The following is a 12947-nucleotide window of genomic DNA, read 5'->3' as shown; positions in this document are numbered from 1 at the left end:
TTAGCATCGCGCTCTGGTCACGTCGCGCACCGCCCGCTCACACACCATCGGCGGCCGCGGCTTCGCTCGCCGCCACGCGGCCCTGCCCTACCCTACCTTGCCCTGGCCGTTCCTGTACGGTCTCTCTCTCTCTCTCTCTCTATTTTCTCCTTTTTTTCCCGTCCCCTCGCAGTCGGCGGGGCTGCCTTACGCGTCTCTGGCCGGAGAAAGGAAAGCGGCAGCCGGCGCAACGAGCTATTGCGTTACGGCGCAGCACTGCACTCGCCTAGCATTTCGTAATTGTCTCCGCGCGAAATACCGATCACCCATATCGCCGCTCATTCACTTCGCGGAAGGGAACAAGCTCACTCTAACGACACTTACCTATCGCACACATGTACAGTCGTGGACAAAACGAGCGAGACCCCTCGCCTTTTCGTTATGCTGATCCGCACAGCTTTAAAGTCTGCTACACAGTATAACAGGCAAGGCGACGCAGTGCTACCAACATACTACGCACAGGGTTTGAAACTGACTAACTATCCAAAGTTTGTCAGACTTTTCAATCATATGTAAGACTATACGAGGGTCGGAACTTAAATAGCGGCAACTCTTTATTCACAACCGATACAAAAGAGTTACATGTTTGCACCTGTTACTGTCCTTCAAAGTAGTCACCAGCGTTGTGTGGAACCCGTTGCCGTCACTCGCTAATAACAGTATTTTTTTTATTTATTTATTGTTCCGTGGGACCAAATTAAGGAGAAGTCTCCATGGTCATGGAACGAGTCAATACATGAAATTATAACACGATATTAGAAACAGATAAAATGTAATATAAAAAAACATATTCAGGTGACAAGTCGTAAGTTTAAATGAAGAAACTCAACAATGTAACACTGGAATTTGCTTAATTTTTTAGCTCTTCCAGGAGCTCCTCGGCAGAATAGAAGGAGTGAGCCATGAGGAAACTCTTCAGTTTAGACTTAAAAGAGTTTGGGCTACTACTAAGATTTTTGAGTTCTTGTGGTAGCTTATTGAAAATGGATGCAGCAGAATACTGCACTCCATTCTGCACAAGAGTCAAGGAAGTGCATTCCACATGCAGATTTGATTTCCGCCTAGTATTAACTGAGTGAAAGCTGCTAACTCTTGGGAATAGGCTAATATTGCTAACAACAAACGACATTAAAGAAAATATATACTGTGAGGGCAATGTCAGAATTCCCAGATTTTTGAATAGGGGTCGACAAGAGGTTCTCGAACTTACACCACATATAGCTCGAACAGCCCGTTTTTGAGCCAAAAATACCCTTTTTGAATCAGAAGAATTACCCCAAAAAATAATACCATACGACATAAGCGAATGAAAATATGCGAAGTAGACTACTTTTCGTGTTGAAGTGTCACTTATTTCAGATACTGTTCTAATGGTAAATAAAGCAGCATTTAGCTTCTGAACAAGATCCTGGACATGGACGTTCCACAACAGCTCACTATCTATCCGAACGCCTAGGAACTTGAACTGTTCCGTCTCGCTTATAATATGCCTATTCTGTTTGATCAAAATATCGGTTCTTGTTGAATTGTGAGTTAGAAACTGTAAAAACTGAGTCTTACTGTGATTTAGCATCAAATTATTTTCCACAAGCCACGAACTTATTTCATGAACTACATTATTTGTTACTGTTTCAATATTACGCACAAGATCCTTCACTATCAAGCTGGTGTCATCAGCAAACAGAAATATTTTTGAATTTATTTCGATAAATATCCCGAATGCTTGTCACATAAGCGGTGACATAAAGGTAGAAAATTTATGTTTTAGAGTCCATAAAGCTCTATGCAACAGAAATTGCAGATCATTTTGCCATTTTCATTGCGAAATTGCCGGCTTATGCATGTCTGGGGTACTAATAGAGGGCTGTTTGCCTGGGTTGTCTGCTAGAGTAGTGAAAGGTGTTTGCTACTGCAAGAGCGGTCTGGTTTGTTTTCGGTTCTAATCTCGATGGAGGCGGATAGACTGTCAGTAAAGCAATTTTAGAAATTCTCGCGCCCCCAATACGTTTTATTGCTACATTTATTCTGTACTGGCGCCCTGTGGATGTCAATATGAAACTCTTGTAGAATTTCATACTTGTTACTACCTTCCTTTTTCCGCCTCTGTCAATAATTGAATTGACATACGTGTGGCACTGATTGATTTTTAAGTGAATTTCGTTATGAATCTTCACGCATTGCTAAATTTGCAAACTTTCACGGTAGGTCAGCAACGGTAATCCACTATGACTGGTGTGACACAGCCGGCCGCGGTGGTCTAGCGGTTCTAGGCGCGCAGTCCGGATCCGCGCGACTGCTACGGTCGCAGGTTCGAATCCTGCCTCGGGCATGGATGTTTGTGCTGTCCTTAGGTTAGTTAGGTTTAAGTAGTTCTAAGTTATAGGCGACTGATGACCACAGATGTTAAGTCCCATAGTGCTCAGAGCCATTTGAACCATTTGGTCTGACACAAACCGTTTCGCGGCCGAAGGCGTATAATATTTTGCTAATTCGTTACGATCTATGGTACTTAGTCTTACTAGAACAGTTGCGTTATCTCGATAATCTGAAATTCATTTTTCATTAGTACAGTTCATACTAATTAGCGTATTTTAGGACAATTAATCTGTAAAAACACACCACATGTCATAAAGAAAGCGTATAAACCGTCTGAGGATGAATCACAACGATTCGAAACCGGTAACAGTATCCTTTGAATAAAGGAACTGGAAGTAAATTTGTGGCTGGTTGCTGTCCTAACACCATTAACATTTGACTTCAAACATCAGCCACGGTCTCCATCATGTCATCATATGACAAAATTGCTATTAGCGTTTCTTCTTTCATTTATATCTTATATCTACGTGTTGTGTTTAACGCACTAATCAGCATTAATACAGTCTTACACGTGACTGAAAACAGTCTGATAAAGTTCGGGTAGTTTGTCAATTTCACGCCCTTGCACAGTATTGGTAGCACTTGGTCGCCTTGCCTGTTATACTGTGTAGCAGACTTCACAGCTGTGCGGATCAGCATAACGAAAAGGCGAGGGGTTTCGCTCGTTTTGTGCACGACTGTACAACACTAGTCACGTCCAAAGTAGCGCCCTACAACACCTGCACACCTCTCCCAACGCTGCTGGAAGCATCGCTGGAAACATCTTTTATAAAACACTCGCACGATGCAAACTGTCCATTATTACCTCGGTCGTTCAGTAACTAATACCCCACATTTTTTTTTCTAACAACACACACACATTAAAAAAATTGCATCACTCCGGTTCCCAGAACTCTTGGCTGTGGATATTGTTTCACAGACACCGTTCCTTTGACTGTTCAGAGAGCCGTGCGGTCTACGGCGCCTTGTCACGGTCCACGCGGCTCCCTCCGTCGGAGGTTGGAGTCCTCCCTCGGCCACGCGTGTGTGTGTTGTCCTCATCGTAAGTTAGATTAAGTGGCAACAAAACGACTATTCACGTTGGTGTGTAGAATATATGACTCTGGCGATATACCAACAGACTTTCGGAAAAACATCAATTCCGAAGACGGCAACAGCTGACAAGTGTGAGAATTATCGCACAAGCAGCTTAACAGCTCACGCATCGAAGCTGCTTACAAGAATTATATACAGAAGAATGGAAAAGAAAATTGAGAACGCGCTAGGTGACGACCAGTTTGGCTTTAGGAAAAGTAAAGGGACGAGAGAGACAATTCTGACGTTACGGCTAATAATGGAAGCAAGGTTAAAGAAAAATCAAGACACTTTCATAGGATTTTTCGACCTGGAAAAAACGATCGACAATATAAAATGGTGCAAGCTGTTCGAGAATCTGAAAAAAGTAGGGGTAAGCTACAGTGAGAGACGGGTCATATACAATATGTACACCAACCAAGAGGGAATAATAAGAGTGGACGATCAAGAACGAAGTGCTCGTATTAAGAAGTGTGTAAGACAATGCTGTAGCCTTTCGGCCCTACTCTTCAATCTGTACATCGAGGAAGCAAAGATGGAAAGAAATGAAAGGTTCAGGAGTGGAATTAAAATACAAGGTGAAAGGATATCAATGATACGATCGCTGATGACATTGCTATCCTGAGTGAAAGTGAAGAAGAATTAAATGATCTGCTGAACGGAATGAACAGTCGAATGAGTACACAGTATGGTTTGAGAGTAAATCGGAGAAAGACCAAGGTAATGAGAAGTAGTAGAAATGAGAACAGCGAGAAACTTAACATCAGGATTGATGGTCACGAAGTCAATGAAGTTAAGGAATTCTGCTACCTAGGCAGTAAAATAACCAATGACGGACAGAGCAAAGAGGACATCAAAAGCAGACTCGCTATGGCAAAAAAGGCATTTATGGCCAAGTGCTACTCTGAGATGAAGAGGTTAGCACAGGAAAGGAATTCGTGGCGGGCCGCATCAAACCAGACAGTAGACTGATGACCAAAAAAAAAAAAAGCTTAAGGACCGATGACCTCAGCAGTTTGGTCCCATAAGTCCCACAAATTTCCGATTTCGAAACAGTTCAGAGATAGGACTAAATCCGCCCACAAGGTGTAAACAGCCGTGCATGATCAGCGCCTATTAGATGGGGGGGTTCCAGTCCTTCCACCAGGTAGGAGGTACACGGCTAGTGTGGTCTGTAGTTCAACCATGCCTAGACGGTTAATAACACGGTTCGATCGCGTCCGCATTGTTACTTTGTGCCAGGAAGGCCTCTCAAATGGTTCAAATGGCTCTGAGCACTATGGGACTTAACATCTGAGGTCATCAGTCCCCTAGAACTAAGAACTACTTAAACCTAACTAACCTAAGGACATAACACAAATCCATGCCCAAGGCAGGATTCGAACCTGAGACCGTAACAGCCGCGCGGTTCCAGACTGTAGCGCCTAGAACCGCTTGGCCACACCGGCCGGCGAAGGGCTCTCAACAAGGAAAGTGTCCAGGCGTCTCGGAGAAAAAAGCGATGTTGTTCGGACATGGAGGTGATACAGAGAGACAGGAACTGTAGATGACATGCCTCGCTCAGGCCGCCCAAGGGCTACCACTGCAGTGAATGACCGCTACCTACGAATTATGTCTCGGAGGAACCCTGACAGTAGCACCACCACGTTTACTAATGCTTTTGTGCAGGCACAGGACGTCGTGTAACGACTCAAACTGCGCAATAGGCTGCATGATGCGCAACTTCACTCCCGACGTCCAAGGCGAGGTCCATTTCTGCAACCACGAGACCATCCCCCACAGTACAGATGGGCCCAAAAACATGCCGGTGCGCTCAGGATTGGCATCACGTTCTCTTCACCGATCAGTGCCGCATATGCCTTCAACCATACAATCGTCGGAGACGTGTTCGGACGCAACCCGGCCAGGCTGAACGCCTTAAACACATTGGCCAGTGAGTGCAGCAAGGTGGAGGTTCTCTGCTGTTTTGGGGTGGCATTATGTGAGGCCGACGTCATCCGCTGGTGGTTATGGAAGGCACCGTAACGGCTGTACGTGAACGACATCCTCCGACCATATAGGCAGCATATTGGCGAGACATTCGTCTTAATGTACGTCAATTTGCGCCCCCATCGTGCACTCCTTGTGAATGACTTCCTTCAGGAAACGACATCGCCCAACTAGAGTGGCCAGCATGTTCTCCAGACATGAACCCTATCGAACATGCCTGATATAGACTGGTAACGGCTCTTTATGGACGACGTGTCCTACGAACAGCTCTGCGGGATCTACGCCGTATTGCCGTTGAGGAGTGGGTCAATCTGGACCGACAGTGCCTTGATGAACTTGTGGGTAGTATGCCACGACGAATACAGGCCTGCATCAGTGCAAGAGGACGTGCTACTGGGCATTAGAGGTACCGGTGTGGACAGCCGTCTGGACCACTACTTCTGAAGGTCTCTGTGTATGGTGGTACAACATGCAATGAACAATAAGAAGGGCGGATGTTTATGTTGATCTCTATTCCCATTTCCTGTACAGGTTCCGGAACTCTCGGAAACGAGGTGATGCAAAACATTTTTTTAAATGTGTGTGTTTATTGCTGTCTGCATTTGGTAACAATATTCATCAACTTGTCTCGTCCATGTCCAATTTTTCTACGTAGTCTCCATCATGTTCAATGGCCGTACGCCAATTTTGTTGAAGAGAATGTATTCCCTGCTGGTAAGAGCCCTTATTCTGTAGGCGTATCAATGTTTTCACTGCATGATTGACACTCTCATCGTCTTAAAAGTGTGTTCTCCGTCTATATCAAAACGCTCCAACAATTCAGATGAAATGGCCTTTCTTTGAATGTTGTGGTCCGCTATGAGCATTCGTGGAACTCATCGCGAGCACCTCTTTCAATATCCGAGAGTCTTGATCATTGCAGACACACTTACAGTGCTGACCGACAATTGTAGGGCCAATTGTCGACTTGCGACGCGCCGGTCGGCAGGAATAATGGCATCCGCACGATTCAGTATGTGTGGAGCAGTGGCTGTGACAGGACGTCCCGACCGTGGCTGATCATGCAGCTGTGTTTCTGCATTTCCTGAGGCTGTAACTTTCTCGCCCAACTGTACTCCTATCAACTGCAGCATCGCTTCACACAGCACCCAAACGTTTCTGGATGTTCACCACGGTTTCTTTTCTGCACACACGTATTCAATAACAGCACTCTGGAGGGGGGGGGGGGGGGGGGTTGTTTGGGGAAGGAGACCAGACATCGAGGTCATCGGTCTCATCGGATTAGGGAAGGACGGGGAAGGAATTCGGCCGTGCCCTTTGAAAGGAACCATCTCGGCATTTGCCTGGAGCGATTTAGGGAAATCACGGAAAACCTAAATCAGGATGGCCTGACGCGGGATTGAACCGTCGTCCTCCCGAATGCGAGTCCACTGTCGCAGCACTCTGCTTGTAACGTGAATCGTGTGTAGACGCCATTTTGACACTTTACTACGGCCCTGCCATCTGCCAGAACGGTTCGAAACATCACCGGCGCACAGATCAAACATCAAATGTGAAGCACTAACAAGGAAGTTTGCCATGTATATTAATGGATTTTTAAAATATGTGACGCATTACTTATCGAACGACCCACGTACCTCAACAACAACGCGTTTCGCCAGTATAAGGCATCGTCAGGTTATGTATGCACTATGTGCCTCTGGGGCCACTGTAGTGTACGGCTGTCTTTACGGTTTACGCTCGAGGTCCTGATCTGAGCTGCTATGCCTGCCGTCACTTCCATGGTGTTGCCTTTTAGTACGTTTTATTCGGTGTCATACCTTCTTGACGGATGCATTTTTGGCAAAAAATTTCTGATTTTTAACGTAACCTTATGGTGCCCTATCCTGGCGAAACGCGTCGTTCTTAAATTAATGAAGAACGTCGTCCAACGTACAATTGTTTTTTTTTAGGTAATAGCAGTACAAGGTTGTTGTAGCACCACGCTAAGATGGAATGGAATGAATGCTAGAAAGCATAATTTGGCATGGTGTGCGGCTGCTCCGTCGAATTCTTCCCTGCTCTGAAATCTGACCCCTTTCAGAGACTTTTTTCAGTTTAGGGGTAAGCCAGAAGTCACTCGGTGCTACCTTATGAGGATAGGGACAAATCACGGCCGTGTTGTGTCTGACCAAAAAATTCTGGATTGAGAACGACAATTCTATGCGTTATCGTGCTGGAGATGCCAATCGACTACTGCCCACATGCCCGGTCGTTTGCGTCTCACTGCTTACGACGGCGACGCAGAACTTTTGGTAGTATCCCTTACTGATATTACTATTTCCTGGGGCACACTCGAGAAGCACCAGGCCATTGGAGTCACAAACGACTGGCAACAACTGGTTCCAATGGCTCTGAGCACTATGCGACTTAACTTCTGAGGTCATCAGTCGCCTAGAACTTAGAACTAATTAAACGTAACTAACCTAAGGACATCACACACATCCATGCCCGAGGCAGGATTCGAACCTGCGACCGTGGCGGTCGCTCGGTTCCAGACCGTAGCGCCTAGAACCGCTCGGCCACTTTGGCCGGCTCAATGCTAAGGGCCCGGGTTCGATTCTCGCCTGGGTCGGAGATTTTCTCCGCTCAGGGACTGAGTGTTGTGTTGTCCTAATCATCATCATTTCATCCCCATCGATGCGCAAGTCGCCGAAGTGGCGTCAAATTGAAAGACTTGGACTCCGCGAACGGTTTACCCGACGGGAGGCCCTAGTCGCACCACATTTACATTTTACCACAACTCAAAATCCGATGACTACCATTTACGTATGTTCACTTGTCAACAGCTAGTCATCGACAGGTTGTTTCCGCAGTCGTGAAAAAATCCGAGCATGAGCACTACGTATACCTACAAATGTAGAGAGCACACGCGCACCAATACCACTGCTCATTTCAACAATAGAAAATAAAAAAGTTACTTTTTGAACAGTCTTCGTAAAGTGGAGAGTGATGAAAGAGAGATATCGACGTCAGCTGCATCAGGGCACTGAAATAATTCAGTCGCTACAACGGAAAATTTGTGCTGGACTGGGAATCGAACGCGGATATCCCTTTACGCGAGCGGTCGCCTTGATCGTTCGGCTATCCGAGCACACTTCCTGCCCAACCCAAATTCCCAACTTGTCGCAACACAACTTCCGCAACGCCCTCATCGCTCACAGAATTTAGCATGAGTTCCGCAAGGGATCGGAACTAGTGCGCTTCCACACTCAGGATATCATGAAATGTCAAAAATGCGCATATATACATGTCCGAAAGGACACACATATAACATATATTTTGACTAAAGTTCAGTCTTGATCACACCATTTATATTTCAATGACATAGATAACCGGTTTCGGTTCTTTCTACAAAACCATCATCAGACCCATGGCTCCCTTAGGATGGTAGGCGGAGCTCTCCTCAGATGCTACGCAGTCAACGTGAATCGTGTGTAGACGCCATTTTGACACTTTACTACGGCCCTGCCATCTGCCAGAACGGTTCGAAACATCACCGGCGCACAGATCAAACATCAAATGTGAAGCGCTAACAAGGAAGCACTAACAAGGAAGTCACATTATCATCGTGAAACAGTCGCGTATCTCCGTAGAAATGCGCCGACTTGGTTGGATTCGGTGCAACAATATGCAGGCCAGCACGATCACCTCATTTAACCCCACAAGACTTCTTTGCATGGGGTGACATTATAGACACAGTGATCGTTCCTACACCTTTGGGGGACGTCGATGAGCAGGTTACACAGGATTTAGCTTCACTTTGTAGAGGCTTTACTAAGGAAGATACCGTGGTTATTGTGGGTGGGCTCGGCAACAGTGTTGACAGAGATCAGGGGTACAGCATAGAGTGTGACCTGGCAAAGATTGCATCAACATCGAGTCATACTGGTGTTGGGTTTTTGTCGGTTCTGGAGCGCCACGACCGACCTCATTTGAGCTCTTCTGTCAGGAGAGTTAATTTGGAGTTGGAACGGCTACTTGGATCTGGTGCAGGGTCACACATTGGTGTGGTTCCTGTTGATTCACTCTGTAGGTGGGACTATACTAGACGTGGCCTACACTTCAACAAGAAAGGAAAGGGTAAACTGGCTGGGCTGATAGCAGGAATGTTACTTAAAATCCGTCTTGATAGCAATTTTTTTTTATTATTCATATGACCGGTTTCGGTTCATTCAGAACCATCTTCAGATCTGATATTTCAGTTACAAGAGTAACCCGTCCAAATCGAGCAACTTTCACATGCTACGTCACATGATGTGACGTAGCATGTGAAAGTTGCTGGATTTGGACGGGTTACTCTTGTAACTGAAATATCAGATCTGAAGATGGTTCTGAATGAACCGAAACCGGTCATATGAATAATAATAATAATAAAAAAAAAGCAATCAAGACAGATTTTGAGTAACATTATAAAATCACTGATTGCTGTTATCCCATAAGACATTATGTCTGTTTTTGCAATGATAGCAGAAAATTTAAAGGGGGGAGGAACTAGATCTCATGGTGGAAACTCTTTTTTAGTGTAAGATCAGTGTCCAGTGGGAAACTCAGCCAGGCAAGTACTAAAGATTTTAAAAAGTTCAAGATACTCACAAAAGTAAAGTGAAAAATAATTTACTATATTTCATCAAAATATTGGGGAATTGAACAATAAAATTGATGAGCTTCTGCTTTGTTTAGAATATATAGAAACTGAGAATGTAATAGATGTACTATGCCTGTCTGAGCATCACATTGTCACTGATATGCAATGGGTACAAATTAGCTGCACATGTAAGTAGAGATAATATGATGAGAGGAGGAGTTGCCATGTATGTCAAAAGCTTTCACAGGACAAAAAATTTAGAAACTAAAAAAATTTGTGTAGAGCAACATATGGAAGCATGTGCCACTGAACTAAATGATGGCACTTTCATAATTGTAACAGTGTATAGGTCCCCCTCAGGGAATTTACAGCTCTTTCTAGAAAACTTGGATGCTTTGTTGTGCTATCTGTCAGACAGGGGGAAGCAAATTATCATTTGTGGAGATTTCAATGTTGACTCCCTGAAAGAGTGTAATAGGAAGAATGACCTTGTAGTATTACTCAGTTCTTTCAATTTGAGCCCCGTCATTGATTTTCCTACTCGAATAACAAAGAACAGCAGTACATTGATAGATAACTTTTTTATAGACCAAAATAAGTTTAAGGACATAAATACTTATCCTGTTGAGAATTTTCCCAAGAAAATAGTTAAACATAATTCCAAGAAAACATATAAAAACCTTGGCTAACTAAAGGAATAAGAATATCTTGCAACCGTAAAAGAGAATTGTATCTAACAGCAAGAGGGAGTACTGACTCCGAAATTGTTCAATATTATAAAAACTATTGTGTGGTACTAAGAAAAGTTATTAAAAAGTGCAGAAGCATGTGTATCATGTCTGAGATCAGTAGCTCTGATAATAAAATTAAAGCAATTTGGAATATTATTGAAAGGGAAACAGGGCAACCAAGAGCACAGGAAGACTTTAGTGCCATAAAACTGAATGACAAGTGTACTAACAAACAATCACAAATTGATAATATTTTCAATAATCATTTTTTAAATGTTGTGGAGAAAATAGGATCTAGATCTTCACTAGAAGAGGCAAGGCTACTAGTAGAAGAGGCCATACCTGTGCAGTTTCAAACAACTGTAATTCCACCAACTTCTCCCTCTGAAATCAGTAAAATAATAAACTCACTGAAAAGTAAAAGCTCTTACGGAATTGATGGCATTTCCAGCAAGGTACTTAAAGCTTGTTCCCCACAGATAAGTAGGATTCTCATCCACGTATGTAATAGCTTTTTGGAGCAGGATGTTTCCCCCAATAGACTGAAATATGCCATTGTAAAACCATTGCATAAAAAGGGGGATACGTCGGATGTCAACAACTACCACCCAATCTCTCTTCTGAAAGCTCTATCAAAATTTTTTGAGAAACTAATGTATTCAGGAGTAGCCTCCCATATTTGTAAAAATAAAGTACTAACAAAATGTCAGTTTGGTTTTCAGAAAGGCTTTTCAACATAAAATGCTATATACGCTTTCACTAATCAAATATTAAATGCTCTGAATAACCAGACATCACCCATTGGAATTTTTTGTGATCTCTCAAAGGCCTTTGATTGTGTAAATCACGGAATTCTTTTAGATAAGCTAAATCACTATGGTTTGAGTGGGGCAGTGCATAAATGGTTTAATTCATACTTGACTGGAAGAATGCATAAAGTTGAAATACGTGGTTCATGTGATGTTAAAACAACAGCTGATTCCTCAAACTGGGGGGCTATCAAGTACGGGGTCGCACAGAGTTCGGTCTTAGGTTCTTTACTGTTCTTGATATACATTAATGACTTACCATTACACGTTGATGAAGATGCAAGTTAGTTCTTTTTGCTGATGATACAGGTATAGTAATAACATCCAAAAACCAAGAACTAAGTGATGTAATTGTAAATGATGTTTTTCACAAAATTATTAAGTGGTTCTCAGCAAACGGACTCTCTTTAAATTTTGATAAAACACAGTATATACAGTTCCGTACAGTAAATGGCACAACTCAGTAATAAATATAGACATTGAACAGAAGTCTGTAGCTAAGGTAGAATTTTCAAAATTTTTAGGTGTGTCCATTGATGAGAGGTTAAACTGGAAGCAACACATTGATGGTCTGCTGAATCGCCTGAGTTCAGCTACGTATGCTATTAGGGTTACTGCAAATTTTGTTGATAAGAATCTCAGTAAATTAGCTTACTATGCCTACTCTCAGTCACTGCTTTCGTATGGCATCATATTCTGGGGTAATTCATCGTTGAGTAGAAATGTATTCATTGCTCAAAAACGTGTCATCAGAATAATTGCTGGAGCCCACCCACGGTCATCCTGCAGACATCAATTTAAGGATCTAGGGATCCTCACAGTAACCTCACAGTATATATATTCACTTATGAAATTTGTTGTTAACAATCCAACCCAATTCAAAAGTAATAGCAGTCTGCATACCTATAACACCAAGAGAAAGGATGATCTTCACTATGCAGGGTTAAATCTGACTTCAGCACATTAAGGGGTAAATTATGCTGCCACAAAAGTCTTTGGTCACCTACCAAACAGCATCAAAAGCCTGACAGATAGCCAACTAACATTTAAAAATAAATTAAAAGAATTTCTAGATGACAACTCCTTCTACTCATTGGCTGAATTTTTAGATATAAATTAAGGGGATGAAACCAACAACAACTTAAACATTAGTGTCATGCAATATTTTGTGTAATGTAATATCTTGTACAGACATCTTTTATTAACCTGACACGTTCCACATCATTACGAAGTGTCGTATTCATCATCTGTGGAACAAGTATTACTCTAATCTAATCTAATCTGACAACGGATAACGTAAAC

The sequence above is a fragment of the Schistocerca serialis genome, chromosome 10, assembly GCF_023864345.2.
Source record: "Schistocerca serialis cubense isolate TAMUIC-IGC-003099 chromosome 10, iqSchSeri2.2, whole genome shotgun sequence".
NCBI lineage: Eukaryota > Metazoa > Arthropoda > Insecta > Orthoptera > Acrididae > Schistocerca > Schistocerca serialis.
This window is presented reverse-complemented; position numbering follows the sequence as displayed.